The sequence below is a fragment of the Apaloderma vittatum genome, unplaced genomic scaffold, assembly GCF_000703405.1.
Source record: "Apaloderma vittatum isolate BGI_N311 unplaced genomic scaffold, ASM70340v1 scaffold2156, whole genome shotgun sequence".
Lineage (NCBI taxonomy): Eukaryota > Metazoa > Chordata > Aves > Trogoniformes > Trogonidae > Apaloderma > Apaloderma vittatum.
Window position 1 is genome coordinate 25,481 of NW_009719805.1, and position 6,370 is coordinate 31,850.

Here is a 6,370-nt window from a genome sequence, read left to right on the forward strand (position 1 = left end):
CTGAAAACAGAAATGATACTCCCATATTAGGTGGGTTGTGCAGCAAAAACAGCTTCAAGTTCTGATTTGGTACCAGCTCGACTTGTCTGCATGGTGCTCTGTCATCTCAATATGCCTAACTTTGGAGAAGCAATTCTGATAATACCAGTAGATTGTGAACTTTTTTTTTTCCTTTTACCAAAATAAATCCATAAAATATTCATTAGAATGACAGGAAAAGGAGAGGAGCGTAAATCAGAATCGATATTTTTACTGGCAATGTTTCTTGACTTTGGCTTGGAGCTCTAGCACAGTATCTCTGAGATCCTTGTTATCAATTAAAGTTCAGTTAAAACCGAAGAAAATGGATAGAGAAACAGGCTCTCATGGATCTGTATTATGGGAGTGGGTTTTAGAGTGTGCAGTTACCAAATTCAATCTACTCCCTGCCCGAAAGGCAGGAAGTCTTTGTAATTCTTCAATATACAGATCATGCAGGAAGTGATTAAGCATGTGTATTTTGTGGTGGGTGTAAATTAAAAAGGAAGGACAAATACCCAGAAAGCACTGAGTGTTTTTGTAGGTATGCAATTTCCCTTTTTTATCTGAAAATATCAAGGAAAAATTGTTGCATTTCACATATTTTCATAGCTTCTCATACAAGACACTCCAAAAACCTGAAGACAGATAAATACTAACAAACAATGTTAACATCGATGTGAATCCCATGAAATTTGTTGCATTCAACCCTCATGAACTGCTTTGCTTGCCGAGCTTGAATACTTACTATTTTTGGAGAACATCTGAGTGCTGTATGAATACCTGAATTTGAACAAAGGCAGTCGTGCTCTAACACTCTATCTGCTGTTCACTATTTGTTACTTACTGGTCTCTATATTCCTGCTTAGGGTGTTCCAGGCATCTGTTTGGACAGCAGAAAATAAGTCAGTTGGCTTAGATTACAAATCACATATGATGAATAACGGCTAGCAGGCAGTAGAAGGGAACACTTTGGAACTCTTCAGGAGGGCTGAAATGTGTTCAACAAAACTTTACTTCTGTCACTCAATATATAACAGAAATTCCTGTTTATCAGTGTTGCACAAATAAAAAGGGTTATTTTCCCTTACTGAGCCATTATCAACCCTCTTCCCCCCAATACAATGATTTTTATCAACTCCCTAGTACAATGGTTTGAGACTAATGTGAAGTGAGGCTCCCAAACTTTTTGAAATTGAATTTATATATCTATATATTTTCAGGAAGACCTATAAACTGAAGTGATTTTTCTGTCTTAAAACAGCAAATTAGGGACAAAACCAGTAACAGAATATAAAACTTTTGATTCTGGCTCTCCAGATCTAAGTACTAGGTTATGGTGTCTCTTCAATAATCTTTAAAAGAAAATGAAATTACACTAAAGGGAATACTAAGCACAAAGTATTGCAAGATTGTCATGATATTATAGTCTGCTTTAGTAGAGAAATATAATTTTTAAAATAAAGCTTTCAAAAGTACTAGTCTGTAAGTGTTTTCCATATGTTGACTTACTTACCACTTTCCTTTCTCACCCTTTGTACCTCTTGAAAGTCTAATGCATAGTTTTTGCTAAGAGATAGCAGCCCTGTACTGCCTGGAACGTCTTTCATGATCTAGTTTGATTGCATAGAAAATAGAGAACACAGTAAAAAGAACAGGCTTCCTTAGATATTGAAAAAGCACGGAGTTTAGTCTTTTCTCTTATGAATAGATTAATAAGTACAATGTGATATTCCCAGAGCATCTGGCTCTTGGTAGATGTTAGCATCAGTTTTTAACTGTTTCCCAGGTAATAAAATTAGAGGCCCTCAGAGTTAAATATTCATGTCTGCATCTGCTGAAAAGACACCTACAATCAAAACGAGATGTGTAAATCCTCAGCTGCTAGGGCAAAGTGTCAAGTTATATTGGTAGTAAAAATGTCCCAACATACAGCTTTCCATGCAAAGCTTGGATCATTTAAAAAAAATACCCTAATCCTTTAGCTGTTACCATATACAATGATATAAAAAGTTATAAAGATTCTCCAAATTCTTTTTCATAACTGGTTGGGGTTTTTTTTTCCCCCCACCTTCCCCTTTATCTGTTATAAGGGGGCCGATTAGCTCAGTGGTTTGAGCGTGGTGCTGGCAACAAGGACCAACACCAAGGTCGCGGGTTTGATTCCCGCTCGGTCCCCATGTGTTGCCTGGTCTAGTCGAGAGGTGGCGTCCCTGCCCAAAACAGGGAGGTTGAACTAGATGATCTCTAATGTCCCTTCCAGCCTATGCCATTCTGTGATTCTGTGAAGTCAGATATCCTAATATCTTCCATCTGTAACTGCTTGTGAAAAATGTGTGAGCTGGGCTTTGTGTAATGGTTTACTCCAAAAAAAAGTAGCTGGACCTGATGACCCAAGAAATCTCATCTAGTCTTCTGGACCTGTGAAACATTTTGGCTCAACTACAAGGAATACATCAGAATAATTACTGAAGGAGAGAAAAAGCCAAATTACTTTCAGTCATTGAATTGCCATGAATCCTTTTTAGAATAAGGTGTAATTGACTAACCATTATTTATTTTCAGGTCTTGTAATTGTTCCATTGTTATGGAAGCTCATCAGAAGTACTAAAGCTGAGGATTGGTATAAAACAAACCTGGCTTTTGCTAGATCCCCAGTGAATCAGTACGTTCGTGATAGATATCACCACCAGCTAAATAGCCATCTAAAACCCCTCAGTCTTGAGAAGTAGAAACAAGACAACCACAAAAAAGCTTGTTTAGTTTTCAGTAAAAGACCTCAGTTTATATATGGGCAAGAGATTCTTCCTATTTCAATGACAAGTGAGCTGGGATTTTCCAGAAATCATGTTTTAACTTCATATCACCAAAGTTAATAAGACTGACTGGAAAAGCAGGTTGAGTGAGGCTGAACCTCTTAGAGAAAACTACCTCATTCTCCAGGATGAGGAAAAGAGATGGCTTTTTCTCTTATGTGAGTTCTGTGGAATGTGTGTCCAGTGTAAGATCCTATAATTTCTGCTTTCTTCAGGTAAAATTTTCTAGATTATAAGAAATTTTTAGACCTAGGTCTGTGCCTTTGAATTTGTTTTTGCTATGCCCGGTTGGATTTTTAAATGTGCTGAAAAATCTAGTTGGCAAAATGTTGCTAGGAGGTGTGCTAGTGATGAACTGAAATAAGGAAGCTTGAAAAACACTAGAAAAATAGAATTAGGCCAAAAATGTTAAATGAAAAGAAAAAGGGGGAAGCACTTGCTTTGTAGTTAACTTTGAATACATTTTTGGCTAAAGTTTCAGAGAGGCTACAGACAAGACTGAGACATACTGGCTGTACAGCTGTTGTTTTTCAAACAGTCCACCCCCTGCACTTCCCCTGCCAGCCCCTTTCATAGAAGATTTTGTACTTGGACGTTTTTAATACCACTATAATGTAATGCTTTGTCGTCTTTTTTTAGCTGCAGTAGCCAATTGTGGCAAGCTGTTTGATGCTTTCAACATGTGAAATAAGCAGGCCTTACAGATAAAGCTGACAGTATCAAATTCTTCCAGACAGTAACTACGCCAAATTTGAGCCGAAGCCTTCAAAGCTGAAATGGTGTATGATGACTACGCAGTCATCAAAAACCTGATTGCTTTTCTTGTAGATGGGAAATGACTTGTATTGCTGTTTGTAAACGTGATGGTGAGAGTGACAGTTGTCTAATGCAAATATTTTGAAATACTAGTGTCTTGACTCTCATGTTTTTGCTCTTGGTGATCCTATAAAATGGCTCTGCAGTAAGGAACACAATTGTTTCTCTGCCTTTTGATCTCTGTGTTCACCTCTTTTGTCCATGGGAAACATTTGGCCAAGAAGGAAACTTGTGGTTTGAGAAAGGTGTCCTGGATAAAAGTTCTCTGGGACTCCTGAACCAAGTGACAATCACAGTGTGGAAGGAAGGGCAGCTCTGCTTATGGCGAGGAGAGGATGGGCCAGGTGACCCAAACGGATGAATCACAGTGTTCCTTCCCATGGTGCTCAGTATAAAAAGACTCCTAAGAAGAGCCCTGGGGCCTTTAGTGCTGCCATGCTGAAAGGACTGGCACAGCTGTTTGTCATCGCTTCTTGTGCTGCTGCTGTTCCTGCCTCCTCTTTTCACGCTGCAGAGGAGCACCGTTCATCAGGGCAGGTTGTCTTCCCCTGCCTCCTTGGATTGGAGCAGCACAGCTCCTTTTCTGTTTTGGGTTGGGTTTTGAGTTTGGTTTTTTTTTTTTGAACTGTCATCGTGACTCTGGATTAAGGCGCCCTCATCTGCTCCTAAGTCCAGTCTAGGACTTTTTCCGCTTGGGATCTAGTTGCCATCCAGAGGATGTGGGTCCCGTATTATCTTTGAATATATTTGTATACTTGTATAATATCTATATATAGTTTAACATCTTCATTGTTATTGTTAGTATTATTTTTCTTTTCCATTACACGGGTTCAGGTTTTCTTCCAACTCCAAAGTCTCTCTCCCTGGTTCCCCTTCTCCTGGGAGGGTGGTGGGGAGATCACAGAGAGCATTTGTCTAAGTTTAGTGGCTGGCCAGCCTTAAACTTCAGCAAAAGGGGAGACAGATTTATTTCTCATGATGTACATGCAAAATGAAATTCAAGATGAGACTGTGACATAATATAGTAGGTAGCCTGGAGATGGTGACAGTCCATGAGAATATCTTCAAACACCGTAGTCTGTAATTATGGGTGGTGGTGGTGGTGTGCTAGCAAATTTTACCAAAAAAAAAATCTCTGAATCCGATTTTTACCTTTAGTTTAATTTTACCATCCATTTTAGGATTAACCTAATTATATTTCAGGCCAATCACTTGTCTATTTCCAGATATGAAGACACTGAAAACCCGTGCAAACACCCATGTGTATAAACCAGACCTATCTGTGCCCAGTTCTCCCAGGAGCCCAACAGAGCTCACAGCTACAGGGGCAGGGCTCAAACAACTAGTCCCAACCTCACCAATAGTCCCTTCCTCTCGACACTGCTTGAGGAATCCCAGAGGTTACAAAACTACCTGAGTTTAACACTGCTCCAAAATCCTCTTCAATTTAACTTGAAGGGCCCCATTGCTTTGCCTGAGTCGTCTTGTTCTCACCGACACTTGCAGAGGTGAAGCCATCTCGGAGATGTGCAGAAGAGCACCAAGGTCCTTCACAAGCAAATCTGTCTTACCAGCAGTTTTACTGGAAGCACAGATTTGTTAACTGTCCCTCTGGAGGAGCTTCCAGGGCTGATAACGTCACTGGAGGCCAGCTGGTTACTGAAGGTGTGTCCATTTCTGCTCTGCTTGGCATTGTTGTTTGGCAGCTTTTCCCTCTAGTCACTGCCCTGTTCTCCTTCCTTTCCTCTAAGATTCAACATGCAGCTGCATAAACTCACTCCCGAAGAGAAAGTTGCTGGAGTTCGTTGTTATTTAAAACGGGCGTGTTTTGCAGTGACAGTCAATTAAAGAGATGGCGCTTTCTGAACATGACATATCGCCCAGTAATGTCGTTGCTTATAATGCAAGCCCAGCTCTGTGAGACGTGTGATGGCTTGTGATATGTCATGAGGCAATGTAGTTAGAAATTAACTTGTGTCTAATCGGATCAGTAGGCTGGTTCAGGTGATTCAGTCACTGCCTAAGTGTGGATGGAGGGATGGTTTTTTTGCAGGCAGGTGAGGGAAGGTGACTAATTTGCATTTTTAAAGCTAGAGATAGTAGCTTTGTTGCCTTTGTCTTAAAACTGCCTCCACTTAAGACTTCTAATTGTTGCACTTGTCAAGGGAAGAAAAATAGAACAGAAATAAATACTTGAACAAGTGCATAGATCCAATTTTCACATAGGGACATTAGGGCCATATGCACAGCTGCACTATTTTTAGTGCAGTTTCATTGTTCTGAGTGTTTAAAATCAAGGTTCTTACAGATGTTTTTTGTAATCACTTTGAATGACTGTGATGCTTCAGTCTTCAACTTTATTCACCAGACAATGTTGATCAGGTCAAACAGGGGTAAATACAGCCAAAGATTTAATTTCTACACTTGGAAAATCTATGTATGACGTACCATTAGAGATGTTTCTGTATAATCATTCTGGCATTGTCCCATGCTACATGACATATTTCACTCTTCTAGGTGGGTTTTTTGATCTAGTACCCTTTCAAAATTATTTAAAAGATGCTCAAAAGGACCTAGAAATGTTTTCCAGCTTAAAGGATGGAAATAATAATTTTGGTTTTGTCTGTAGGTCTAAATTTTGTAAAAATAATGTTTTAATGAACCATTAAATTAATTCAGCTGTTTTTGTGGCCTTTTACAATTCTGAATAAAGGAGTTGA